At 53.4% G+C, this 13558-nt stretch overlaps 2 long non-coding RNA genes across 4 annotated transcripts in view; one reads left to right on the top strand and one right to left on the bottom strand.

Moving 5' to 3' along the window:
• LOC309530833 overlaps positions 1 to 6839 on the top strand; it is a 57470-nt gene extending 50631 nt beyond the window's left edge. For 2 of the 3 annotated variants that reach the window (XR_014218927.1, XR_014218928.1), the window contains 2 exons: positions 699 to 769; positions 6421 to 6839. This is a non-coding gene — a long non-coding RNA (uncharacterized lncRNA). Of the gene's footprint in view, positions 1 to 698; positions 3823 to 6420 lie in introns of those variants that run through there. The other variant, XR_014218929.1, reaches the window with a different exon arrangement.
• Positions 1 to 10243, bottom strand: part of LOC309530831 — a 73445-nt gene extending 63202 nt beyond the window's left edge. The window contains exon 1 of the long non-coding RNA XR_014218923.1: positions 9114 to 10243. This is a non-coding gene — a long non-coding RNA (uncharacterized lncRNA). The remainder of the gene's footprint in view (positions 1 to 9113) is intronic.
• Positions 10244 to 13558: the final 3315 nt, after the last annotated feature.

The raw sequence follows: 13558 nt of genomic DNA, 5'->3' as shown, positions 1-13558 counted from the left end.
TTTGCATCGCGATTGGTAGCGAGTCAACTTTCGCTGCAAATCCGCTCGCGCTCCCGAGTTTTGCGGTCTGTTTTCTTGGCTCGGCAGCCAAAGGCTGCCAAACATACGGCGCTCTGCTTTTACATTAAAATTTCAGCGTGTAGGCAACTATTTACATTCTCGGCTTTACCGACGCCTGTGTATATAAAAACCATCGAACATGCTGTCCGTGGGTGCATTTGTGAAAAAGCAGGCATCGATCTGCTGTTATTGCAGAGAGGGCTCACGTCATGGACACACACACACACCACACCTCCCCCCATCTATTGTTTCATAAAGGTCTCTTTCTGATGCCTCTTGGATTTAGAACGCTAGGCTGTGTTTTGTTCGGGGCTTTTCCCGTGGTTGTGTTTTTTAACTGGCTCGTAGCTGCTGCTGTTTCCCCTGGCCTGGCCTATCAAATGATTTCCTGCCACACAGCGCTGTCGCCTTCCGTCCTGCAGCCCGATCGACGACCCGGCTCGGTGGAGCACGCTTGCATGTCTAAGCCAATGCAAACCACGATTTCCGTATGGCCGGTGGGGTTTCCTTGCGAGAAAAGGTGGCCCTGGGATCAGGAGGATGAGTAGGGAAATAAACGGTGCCAAGTCCACAAACAAACAAAATCTTCCTCTTCGGTTCCCCTACAATAGGGTTGATTCGGTTTGGTGGTCTTTCAGATAAGAAGAGGAAGCGTATGTCAGCAACAAGGATGAAAGGAGATCCTGGGAGGTGTTCTTCCTTGCGAAAGGTAAAAGCAATACAAAGAGCAAACCAGTTGCTGAAAGGAGCGGCGGCGGAGGAGAGAGACTCACCCTGTGAAATATTCCCTGAGCGGCAGCCTCAGCTAAACAACAGCCTCAACCAAGGCCGCCAAGGTCAAATCCAGCCGGTTAAGAAGGGGGGAGGGGCGGGAGAGATGCAAAGCTGGCTCTCTCACTCGCTCGCTCGCTGGAGAGGAAGGCATTGCTTCTTCAACGGTGCATGGTTCTGTTTAGGCGGAGAGCAAAACAGAACAACCTCTGCCTGGCGAAAGGTTTTTTCTCGCAACAAATTTAACAGCTGCTGCCTCTTTGGCTGGAAATCTTTCGTGCGCTCTGCTCGCCCGTGCAATTTGGGGCGCATGCTCAAGGCCACTTCATGCGGATTAGCTACCTTTTAAACACCCTGTTTTGCTGAAACAGGACGGCCAAAGAGTGGATCCTGCACTGCCCTGCACGCGCGCGCACACATGCACACCCACCCTTAGGTGAATACTTAGTATTGAAGTGAGGTTTTTAAACCCAATTAAGCTACATGCTTCGCGCTAATCTACAACGGCGCTTCCTCCCTCCCGTTCAAACCCCCCCCCCTGCCCCCGTTGCTCAATCGTAGTCAGTAAACCCAGATGAGAATCTCCACTTTATTCGTAGGCTTTCCGTGGGGCGGAGGGTGGGGGAAGGAAATGACTGTTTTAACCCCTCTGGTTGTTAAAAGGAGATAAGGAGTAAGTAATCCCCCTCCAGTGGTTTGCCTATATACATCATTGATGACGGGGAGCAGGAAACCAAGGTTGGTAGTCCCAGGCTGTTTAGCTGGAACTATAAACACGACACCCTTATAGTGACATCTGAAGTACATTTGCTGGAGGGGGCAGGCAGTGCTGAAAGAGTCAGTTGGCTTGTAAATTTGGCCAGAAGTCCACAAGCCAGTGAAGAGCCTTAAAAAAGGAAAGTATAGCCGCAAGGAGTGGAGGAGAGACAACTTGGCTTCATTGCTAGCCTGCAGACATTTCCATTTATTTATTTCTTAAGCCATCCCCAGGGAATGCACTGCTGCTGCAATTCAGTGGCACAAGAGTTAAGTCTTCAGACCTTTGCCTCAATGGAGAGAGCCAAAGGCCCAGACCTTTGACCTGCCCTGGGACCCTCAGTTCCTTGGCCCTGAGCCCTTGGTCGAAGAACATGGGACAGTGAGATGGGCCAAGTGACCTCCCCAACTTGAGACCATGGATGAGCTCCTTGCTTTTGAGATGAAGATACTTAAACTACTAACTAAACCAGCTGCTTAGGAAATGCAAGACTCTCTTCTTCCACCCAGCCCATACTGGACAGCAGACCAGCTAGCCAAATGAAAAAAGCTGGTTGCAAACTGATTTGGTGCAGGAGACCTAAAGCTCAGTGGAAAGTTTCCTGAAATACCTAGAAAAGATTGGCCCACACAGAAATTTCCTGGTGATTTTGGAACGTACAGTCCCACTACCAACAGGCACACACTCCACCTCACGTGACTGATGCGCAACTGTTTCTTTTCGCATTTATATCCGTTTGAGTTTTAAATTGTGAGTTAACATTCAGTAAAAAGTTAATAAAGTCTGCTGAAAGAAGGCGGCTATTTGTTGAGGACCCAGTCATATACAGAGTGTGTTCAGTATTTAAGAACATAATAAGAGTCTTCAGGATCAGGCCAATGGTCCATCTAGCTCATCATCCTGTTCTCCTAGTGCGTGTGCGAACAGGACAAGAACACAAAGGCACTCTCTCTTCCTGTGGTTTCCAGCAACTGGTATTCAGAAGCGTTACTGCCTGACAGGGAGCCTGAAGCACAGCCATGATAGCTAGTAGCTATGGATAGCCTTCTCCTCCATGAATCTGTCCAAATTCGTAGTTCTGTTAACCTGAATGGTGTTAAAGCAACAGATTCAACTAGTCCGAAGTAAGTGGGCTGTGTATGTGCCTTTAACAGCTGTGAAAAATCCCTCCATCTCAACCCGCTTCTGCTCTTCCCTTCTCCCTGCCTGAGTGATCCGTGGTAAGCCCCAAGTGGCTGACGTTGCCATCAACAAACCACTAAACCAAGTGATGTTAACGATCTACAAGTGACTTGGGGCCACTTCTCCCAAGTCTTATTTACTAACTGCACAATGACATGGGCGACAAGCAGATTTTGAAGGTCTGGCCACTCCAGACCTTCCTTGGGAATAAGGCCCACGGAGCTTCAAGGGCTCAATCACCGCAGCCACTCCAAAGGGATGTGCTTCATATAGGGCTGTAACGGTGGTCGTCAGCGTCGCTCGCACTGTTAGACACATTCCCATCAGACAGGCCGGTTTAAGTGATTTCAAGAGCCCTCTTTCCCCCGGCAGAGCCCATTGTCTGCACAGCGAGGCCTATTTCCGAGACAGTGGCTTGAAGAACTCGGCCTCTGGTTCTGCAAAGCCTTCCCTTAGCCCCGTTGGGCTGCAGTTTCTTTGTCGTGCACTCTAAAGAATGGCTCTTCTCTTGCCAGGGTCCCACAGAAGGGAGCTGTATGGGCTGAATGTAAGCATTGTTCGTGACGCTTCTGTGTGGGAGAATACAACAACCTCTCTATTTTAAAGAGCCAAGAGGGGAGAAACGGCTGGTGCAAGGGGGCTTCTTCTTCGAAGCGTAGCTCTAGGAGCAGAGAGGGGGGGACAGGGATGGCGTGGGGGCGGGGCTGCTCTCCGCCTAATCAGCGGTCACAAAATAGCAGGCTTCCTGCCCGCAGCAAAAGGCCAGTCGGGAATGCAAGGAGGGGTTGGGAGAATGCAGGCAAAGAGACCCTGAAAGCTTTAGTTAAGGAGACGCAGCATAAATGAAGCTGGGACTGTCATCTAGCAGCACCAGCTCCCAGAACAAATACAGACACACGGGAGGCTGTGGACCCAGGGTATCCTGTGCTCACAATATATGATCTACACACGCGGGGGAAAGAAGGAGGAAGACCACTTGTGTACTGTCTTCCTGCCCTCCCAGCTCTGTATCAGGGACTTTCTAACGTCATATGAAGTCAAACACGTCAAGCACTTGCTTTTTATTATTATCCTCTTCATCACCATAACTTATTTATGTATCTATTTCAGTATCTCAAAAGAGGTACTTATCTTGAGATTTTCATATTATGAAAATATATTACCTTTTAATTAATTACTCGATGAAAAGGCATATAAAATTACTGAGCCAACTGACATTCCGAACTTTAACTCTCTACTTTCTTGCAATATTTAACCTTTTCACACCAAATCACTCAATTTCTTCCTCTTCCTCTCTTGCTCAGGTTGCAACGCTGACTGTGTTTATTTGGAATTTCCTTCTGAGTTTTGTCTTTGTTTTAAGCCAGGCATGGCCAAACTTGGCCCTCCAGCTGTTTTGGGACTGCAGCTCCCATCATCCCTAGCTAAGAGGACCAATAGTAAGGATGATGGGAATTGTAGTCCCAAAACAGCTGGAGTGCCAAGTTTGGTCATGCCTGGTTTTAAGCCCTATCCAATTAAGCCTGCCTGGAGTGTTTCAACCCAGCTGTGGTTTCAAGCAAATGCTGCTATTTTAATGGACATCACTTAAGAGATCCTCTAAAGTAGATGTTTTCAACCTTTTTGAGCCCGTGGCTCCCTTAACCAACTACCGTATGTTCTTTCTGTGGCACCCCTGTGGGGCTCAGGAGCCCAGTTATGTCACCCCTTGCCTGCAGAGCTGGCAGCCTCTCACCCTTTTTCAAACACCCTCTCTTGTGCAGTGTTCGTTCCCTCAGCCTCCTCTCCCCTCTCCTTGGGAGTCCTCTGGTCTCTGAGCTGCCCTCCCTGCCCAAAGAGAGGTGTCTCCTCACACTGCCCCAAAGGGGCCTGGGACTTGTCTGTCCATTCTCAACAGCAAGGGCTGGTGGACTGGCTGGCTGGGCTCCCTCACCCTCTTGCTTGCTTGCTTACTATGAGGCTGCATCAACTCCTGGCAACCAGCACCCCCTGGCCAGCCCCAGAGGCACAATTTGCCTGCAGTTTGCAGCCAGGGCTGCTGCAACAAACAGCTATGCAAGAGATGCAAGAGGGCATCAGAGGAGGGAGGAAGGAAAGAGAGACAGAGACCAGTGTTGCCCACAGCATGCCTGACCATCATTCAAGGCACCCCAGATTGCCATGGCACACTGGTTGAAAACCACTGCTCTAAAGGAATTGTGACTCGGTTCTGAGTGGAGACTGAATTAGCAGTTTGGGGATGGAGCAGCAGACATGCTTCCAGTCACAGTCTTACCCTCTGAACCTTATAGGGTTGTCATCTCTTTTTCCAGGACACATCCTCTTTTTTCATGGGTATGCCGAATGAGAGCCATCATGGCGATCTATAATTAAAAGTAGAAGTTGGCAAATGTGCCCTCTTTTTTGCTCTTCAAAATATGGCAACAGCATTGCTGTTGTAAGGAAGAATTCCCACAAAGAGCATATGAGGTTCCTGGTCTGTAGCACTTCAGCCTGCATGTGAAAGATCTCATGGCTGAATGACTCTCCCCCACCCCAATTCTGTAGAAATGAAACTAGTTTATGATGGAAGTTAGGCTACAACTCATTTCTCTAATGTCTACTTTTCTGTCTCCAGGAGCTTTTGATAGTGATGATCATTTAGTGAGGGGATTCCCCCACTGCATTAATACAGACTGTAGGAAGAGTGTAATCACCTAACCTCACCTGCTACTTTGTGAACTAGACCTCCAGTCTCCATAACTTCCACAGGCCTTAGATTTGTTACCTTCATTAGTTTTCAGACTAAGCGTTCTATGCAATTTGTTGGTGGATCTGCATCAAAGATTTTTCTCTTTTATACTCTCTGTTGTGGGCTTAGATCCCTACACTCATTTCCTCAGAAATTCTTTTTTTATATATAAAAAAAAGTGTTTCTGATGTGAAGCAATGCCATCTTGCTCCAGGGGCCCTATGGAGGGAAAGGTGATTTCAGATGAGGGCTTAATGTTGTGAACAGGCCATTCAGATGTAGCAAATAGGTCCTTAACAAGAGGGGAAGGGGGGGCAGCAGAGTGGTGGAGCATCTGCTTTGCAAATTGAAGGTCCTAGGTTCAATCTTTGGCATATCCAGGTAGGGCTAGGAATGTCTCCTGCCTGAAGCCATAGAGAGCCACTGCCAGCCAGTGTAGACAGTTCATGGAACAATGGTCTTGTAGCTTCCTATATTCCCACAGGAATGGTCAGTGTGGTGTGGCAATGCCCTGCCATCCTCCTCAATGAGTGTTGCTGCTGCCTACAGGGATGGAGCAGAGCTGAGCAATAGTGAGGCTGTGGTTATGTGAGCGCACCAGGTTGGCCGTGCCAGGTTGGCTGTGCCAGTTTCTCTTGTGCAGCCACAGCTGCAGCCTTGCCTAACCCTCTTGGTATATAAGCATGGCGCCGCCGCCACCCACACCAGCCACTTCTCCTGTTATTTTAACTCCAGTCTCATCCACGTCATACATTCAAAGGACATTTAAAGCACCCTGGTTTTCTGCAAAGACTCCTGGGAATTGTAGTTTAAGGGTGCTGGCAAGTATAATGGTGTGAGAGATAAATCACAGTTTCCAGGGCTGTTTGGGGAAAGCCATGTGCTGGATGTGACCTCACTAGGTTTTTTTCTTGGACAGGGTAAATCCGGATTAAATGGGGAAAGATACAGGCGGTGCCAACGACTATATATCGACACTGTCAGGAAACTTGTTTGTACAGCAGCTCATAAACACCTTAAATCCATATTCTGTCCTGAAACTGAGTTTCTCGGCGCGGTGACTTGAAAATAAGAGTCGGGTTCATTTCAGTAGGACTGACTTCCAAATCGTGGTGCTTCAGGTATGGGCTCTTTTATGTCAAAGTAAATTCCAAATAAGTTAGACTTTTATTTGGAGGTTGCGGGAGATGGCATGTCAGCCTTTGCTGCGGGTCCGGGTCCTGCGGGATTTGGGGAAGGCATTCACAGCCCCTGGAGATCTCCGCGCCCCCTCCCCCTTCCATCCCGCCGGGAAATCTCTCTTTTGGCCAAACAAGACCCTGGGCGAGCTTTCCCCTCCCCCAGCGCAGGCGGCGGGGAAGCACTAAGAGCCTCCGGTCTCCTCCCACCCTCTCCCTCGGAGGGGCCGACGCACAAAGGGCCGCTTGAAGGCAGGATCCAGAGCCGATTAGCTCTGGGGGCAGCCACGTCAAGGCCCCATTGGCGCGTCGCGCCTCCGGGGAAGGCCGCGCTCGAGGAGGGGAGACCCCGGCCTCTGCTCGCGGTCGAGTGGCTCTGCATGTGCGCGACGCCCCCGAGGCTGCAGTTCGGCCTCGGCCTCTTCTGATCTGCAGCCTCCTTCCTTCCCTTCCTCCGGCAGATCGTGGCGCAGGGAAAGGAAACACGCTGCTCCCTCTGTGCAAAATGCGGACCATGTGTGAGCGAACCGTTGGCTGGGAGGCCAAGGGTGGGGTGGGGGTGGGGAGGAAGACAGCTCCGACCCACACAGCCCAGTGAAGCCGAGGTCCCTGGGAAACTGGAGGGACTTTTACTGGTGCCCCGTCGTATGTAGAGTAGGGAACCACACTTAGATTCCCGTTGGAATCAGACGCATTTCCTCGCCTCGTTTGTGTCTCTGGGCGCAGCATCCAGCCGGTTCGGCTTCGGTCCAAGGACATCAAGCGAGGCGGGTAGGGCAGTGTGTGTGTGTGTGTGTGTGTGTGTGTGTGTGTGTGTGTGTGTGTGTGTCCTAAATTAGGAGGCCACGGCTTTTCTTAGCCCTATTGAAACCACCGTGAAGCTTCCACACTCAGGACAAACCCACAGTTAGAAACCCTCTGCAAAAGAGCCCACATTGGCAAAGATTTCCTCCGTAAGAACATTAAATCGGCATTTAGTGCCCTCTTGGAAAAAATGAATAAATGGGAAAACCCTGGGCCTCAAGGGTAAGGTTGCAGTGCTAGTCAAGATCAGACTACACGTCTCATTTGACAGCCCCAGATTAAGGTTCCTCGCCAAAAGGACTCTGAAGGTTTTTGGTTGTTGTTTTTTGCAGGGGGTCTATTAGACCGTTAATCAATTTATGTAGTATTGTGCATACTATGATTTGCGATCCACAAATCACTTAGGTCGAAATAACAGACATGTTCTGATTTGCCTTTCACACTTAAACGTATATTTGGAGAAGCTCCATGATGTTTCTCACAGAACGAACTCTCAAATACTGTGTTTAGGATTGGGATATGTTCAGACTCTATCCTGAGCACTCTGACTTGGAAGCAAGTCCCACAGAAAGAGATCAAAGTCAAGGATATGCTATGTAAAAGCCCAATTCTTACTACGATCTTTAGGCCCCTTGCTGCTTGGACGTTCTTCTCCATTGAACTCAATAGGATTTACAAGTGTTGACGATCGGAGCACTCTAAAAAATGGCAGACAATACTGATTAAATCCAAGGTTTTGCATTTAGCTACACCATGGATCAGGCAGGAGGTGACCATTTTACAGCCCAGTGCTCGGATTTTACTCGCTTGCGGGGTTCCTTTCTCCTCTTTTATCACGGGCTAATTCTTGTTTTGTTTTTGGAACCGAGAGGAAATGCCTCTTAGACAGACGGCCTCCTCCGGCTCCCTTCCTTCTTGGGTTAGATGGAAAAGGTGGGGGAGGTCTGCAGCTGACAAATATTATCCCTCCTTGCCATCGATCGGAGAGTGTACAGATGTGAGATCTTGAGGCCGGCTGCAAAGCGGCTGCTCCGCCGTTGTCTCCTCGCTCTCTCGCTCTCCCCCTCAGAGGCTTCGGCTTGTCCTCCTCCCCTCCCTCCCTCCCTCCTTCCCTCCCTCCTCGCCCTCCCTCCCTCCCGCCTTCCCTCCATCCATCCCCGCTTTGTTCTCCTCCCCTTTCCCTCTCTTTAAATAGATTTCAAGGCGCTGCCCGCCCGAGAGCAGCTGTTGAGCTCTCCAGAGGGAAAGCGAGCGCTCGCTTCCCTGTCAATAGCCTCCCCGCTTCTCCGATTTCCAAACAGAAAACAATCCTCGGCGAGCTGAACCTGCGGGGAGGAGTTAACCCCAGAAAGCTGGGGAGGCCGCCTGCCCGACCAGCCATCCCTCTCTGGAGCCAGCAGAGATCTCTAAGAGATCTCTTCCCCCTCCCCAGCTCCTCAAGCCCCTTCCTTTGCATCAGCCCGCAACTCCAGCCTCGCCGCCTAGCCTGACTTCTCTCCAAAGCAGCCGAAGAAAGGCAGCGGGTGAATGGGCTGGTGGTACTCAGCAGCCCAAGGGTTAATCTGCCCGGGTGGGCTCCGGCTGCTTCTGACAGCCTCCCTCCCTCCCTGCGTCTCCAGCGGCCACTAACCTTGCTCAATGGCTCAGGGAACGATCCACCAGGCACGACTCTTGCCACCGCCATTCATTTCAGGGGGCTTTGCAGGGCGAACTCCCATGGAAATGAATGGCGCTTGCGCAGTAGGGTCGATCTCTCTCTCTCTCTCTCTCTCACACACACACACACACACACACACACACACAGTTGAAGTCCAGGGAACGTGTACTTGCAAGTTCAGCGCCGCTGGTTTTGATAGGACTGTATTCCAATAGCACCAGGTCGGGACCAGAAACAGTGCCCCCGATTGCGCCTTTCTGAGTTCCGCGCGAAGTTGGAGAAACGAGTCCCGCTGGTGGCCGAAATGCTCACATTTAGCGCATACCATGCGCCTTAGGGTTCAGAGCGATTCTCATGCCTCAGGGATAAGGAACCCGCCACCCTTCGGGGGCTGCTGAGCTACAGCTCCCAGGACCCCTGACCATTGTTTGGGACTGATGTGAGCCGGAGTCCCATCAAGGTCTGGAGGGCCGCAGGTCCCCCACCATTCACATGACCTTACAACAACCCTGCAAGACAGGCCACTGTTGTGATCACCCCCAAACTGCACAGAAAGTACTGAGGACGGATGGGGAGGGGGTTGCCTAAGGCCACCGGCCGCTGGCACAAGAACCCGTCTTTCTCTGCCTCCACTTAACTAAGCGACTTTCGTAGGCTGCCTGAGCTGGGTGTTTGAGGTCCGGTCGAAGCACAAGGCGCTGCCGCCTGCTAGGAAACTGGGCGTCCTCGTGAGGAGCATGGAGGGGGGGGGGACCTTGCCCGTAAAAGCTCAGGTCACAGTAAACATTCCCTCCCTTTGTTTGTTTGCTTATGTGCCAGAGGATTTCTATTTTTTGCTCTTTTGCTACGCCCTTGTAATTAGAAATGTGTCATTTAAACGCGCTAAGCCCTTGAGCGCCAAGCTTCAATCATCCACAACCTTTTTTCGTGCGGGGGGGGGGGAGTATTCCAAGCCGGTCCCATTGTTCAGTGGGGCTGCCCGTGAGGTGGTTGCGGTTTGTGGGCTGACGCTCGACGAGCACGTTGCCCCATTTCAGCGATGCCAGCAGGCCTGACAGACAGGCTTCCTTCCAGACACGGGACCCGGACGAACCGGTTTGGGGAAGGGCGGCCTTGGGAAAGCGGCACGGGCTTCCCTTTCCAGTGGCTAGGGCCCTGTTCCGTGGGTGAGGCACTCAACTGCGCCTCTTCCCGGGCCGCGGCTGGCGGAAGCCAAGGTTAGCCAAGGCGTTCGTGCTTCGGCATTACGAAACCCAGCGCTGCAGGGGGCGAGTCAGACAGCCGGGCAGCGTGCGGGCTTCAGGCCAGGGCCAAGATCGTGTGATGTGCGTGTGGAGCCCTTTCTCCTCCCCGCTCCCCCACGAAGACTCCCCGATTTGAGCTGAGTCAACATTCCGCGTGTTCCCTTTCGGAGCTGCGGAGCACGCGGCGGGCAGCGGACGGATTAAGCGCGATGAAAGCCTCTCTCTTCGCCCCACGGCGCTTTTAAAGCCTTTCCCCCCCCGCCTTGTGGGGCGCATCGCGACGCGAGCCTCCGGCGGCGCCTTCGCGGGAGCTGCCAGGGGCGAAAACGTGGGGGGCTGCTGGTGGGCGGAAGGCAAGTGTCACCCGTCGAGATGTTCTGACAGATGCTCAGTGCTATGCCCTCCGCGCGCTGGCTGGCTGGCTGGCTGGGGAGGGAAGGAAGGCAGGCAGGAAGGAGAAAGCTAAGGGCAGATTAGCGAGCGAGCCGCTCCTTCCCTCTCTCCCTCCCTCCCTCCTTGGGTGTGCACGGGCAGGCGCCGCTAGTAGAAGCCGTCCATCAGCAACCAGTCCAACCTGCCAGTGATAATGTGCGATCAACACCAAATCACCCCCGCCAGGCACGATCCATCATCCCCTGCAATGCGAGGGGGGCTCGAAGCGGAGGCGTCTGCACAGATTGGGGGGAGGGGTGGCGCGGGGGGGGGAGGAGGTAAGGAAGGAGGAGCGGAAGGCTGCAGCAGCAACGACGAGCACCGGCAGGGTGGTTGCAGCCGGGCTCATCGGCTGCCTGCCTTGGCTGAGATACCGAGCTGCGATGTGCTCCTGGGGCCGCAGCCAACGCTCCGGCCGTCCCGCCTTCTGCTGCGGTCTCCCCAGGGAGAGTCCCCAACCTCCCCCGCCCCGCCTCGTTAGGAATAAAGAGGACATTGACTAAGAAGCCAGGATGCGCCCGCGCTGGCTCAAGAAAGACACCCTCCCCCAGCCGCCAGATAGGTTAATTCGGAAGTCAGTCCCGCTGTGTAGAAAGGGGATTGCTCCCAGGTAAGCGCGCACACGGCGGCAGCATCTTTATCCCTGCAAGGATTGGGGCTGCCCCGGTGCTAAAGCCCGGAGTGACACGGCGGCACTTTCTGGTTAAAAAATAAAAAGGTAGCGAGGCTGGCGCTGCGCTAAAGGGGCGAAGCGGCTCCTCCACAGTTTCCCCGCCGCTACTTGTGAAATCCACAAGCCCTAAAAGCCTCCTCGAGCTCCCTGCTCCGAGGTGACTGCTCCCTCCACCCGCTAACAAGCGCCTCAAGTGCTTTTGCGCGATGCGCTCTACAAACGCCGGCTAATCCCCCTGCGAAGCTAGGACGGATGGATCGAGGCTGCCACCTTCGGCGCGCTCTGAAACCTCGGGAGTGTCGCGGCTGTTGTCTGCTAGAGCAGCGCCGCGAGGCTGGAGGAGGTGGGGGTGCGGAGAAAAGGAGGAGGTGGGGGTGGGGAAGTAAGGAAGCGGCTGGGAACCCGGCCAAGCGCCACCCGCTGCGCGTCTCCGGGCCCGGCTTCGCCCGGGCTGCTCTCCGCAGCCGGCGTTTCCTTCTCCGCGGAGATCGGGGTCCGCTTAGGGGAGGCGAGGGCAGGCTCGGCTGCTCCACCTTGGCGCTTGTGTGCCTCGGGGGTGGGAGGAGGCGGGCTGCCGGAGCGGGAGCGAAACCACAGCGCACCTGGACTTGGCTCGGCTCTGGAGGAGGAGGAGGCACATCGCGAAGCCGTCGCCGCCGCCACCGCCTCCACCACTGCCGGCTCCTCCTCCTCCTCCTCGGAGGCGCCGTAGTACCTCTGGCTGCGGTGGCAGGAGGAGCGCAGAGCTCGCTCGCCTTGTCTCTCGCTCCGGATCGGGCGCTCCTTGGCGCTGTCACCCTCTTGACCCAGATAAGAGCGAGGCAAAGCCACACGGCTCTCTCGCTTCGGCTCCCCTGCTGTTGTTACACCTCCTCACACCCCTTCCTTCCTTCCTTCTTTCCCTTCCACCAGTCTCAGCCGCCAGCCCGCCTCTAGGGCGAGCTCCTCCGGCTTCCTTCCTCTGCAAGAGCTCGGCCTTCTCCCCTCCCTGCCTGCTCTGGGGGCCGCGGGCTGGCTCTTCCGACTCCCCCGGGCGGGGGGCTCCCTGAGCAGGCGAGACAGAGGGATCAGGGCCGGAGAGGCGAAGGATCGCCGGGTGCACGCATCTGAGTTTGGGCCCTTCCTGGAATCCGCGACAAGAGACTTAGAGGGTGACAACTCTACACACCCTCAGAGGCACTCTTTATCATCGGTTGTTGTTGTTTTTTATTTGACCTATTACGAGTCTTGTTTCACGCAGCCACGTCTCCCATTCCCCTCTTGAGGTGGGGAAAAAGAGGGTGAAGAAGAAAGGAAGGCAGGACTGGTGAGATCTTGGCTGCATTAAATCTCCACTCCCACCCCGCATCCACACAGTCACTGCCCTATCTTGCCCTTCCGACAGAACTGTCTGCGAAAATGCGCTCAGGCTTTGTCTCAGTGCCCTTTCTCATTTGCTCCTTATCTTGCACGTTTTCCGATTCAATATTCTTGATTTAGAGACTGTTCCAGTCCGGGACATTGAAAACAGATCCTTCTATTTTATTCTCAATCCAGTTAATGCCTCCCGTACTTAAGAAACAGCCTGTCGTTTCTCTCCCCGCTCCTGCGACTCCTTCCCTCCCCATTTTATTTACTTTTGATAAGGGAGGAGGGAGTGAACTGCAGACTAACAATTGGTCCCCGTCCCCCACTCATTCTTCCGTCTCCCAGGGAGTCCTAAGTTACCTTCGGATCCTGTTGTTGCCGGCTAAAGCCGCACGACCCAAGATAACCCCACTCCAGGACCGTTTGCAGAGGATGTCTAGGGTAATCGCTGTACATATTTTATGATGCGAGATAAAAGGGGCCTCGACAGGGATAATACTTCTTACTAGTGAGCGCAGGGAAAGGTGGCGACGGAGCAAAGGAGGCGACGCCCACTTTGCCTCTTGCTAAAGAGCAGATTAGTGTGGTGGGTAGCCCCTCGTATATTTCAATCTGACTGGGGCTGGGGTGGGTGGAGAGAGAGAGAGAGAGAGAGAGAGAGAGAGAGAGAGAGAGAGAGGTGGAAGGAACTAAATGCATAAAATCGCAGCATAACTCACGCT

The sequence above is a fragment of the Podarcis vaucheri genome (genome assembly GCF_965113315.1).
Source record: "Podarcis vaucheri genome assembly, chromosome: 4".
Lineage (NCBI taxonomy): Eukaryota > Metazoa > Chordata > Lepidosauria > Squamata > Lacertidae > Podarcis > Podarcis vaucheri.
Note: the sequence above shows the minus strand (reverse complement) of the source record. Positions and strands in the feature narration are given on the sequence as shown.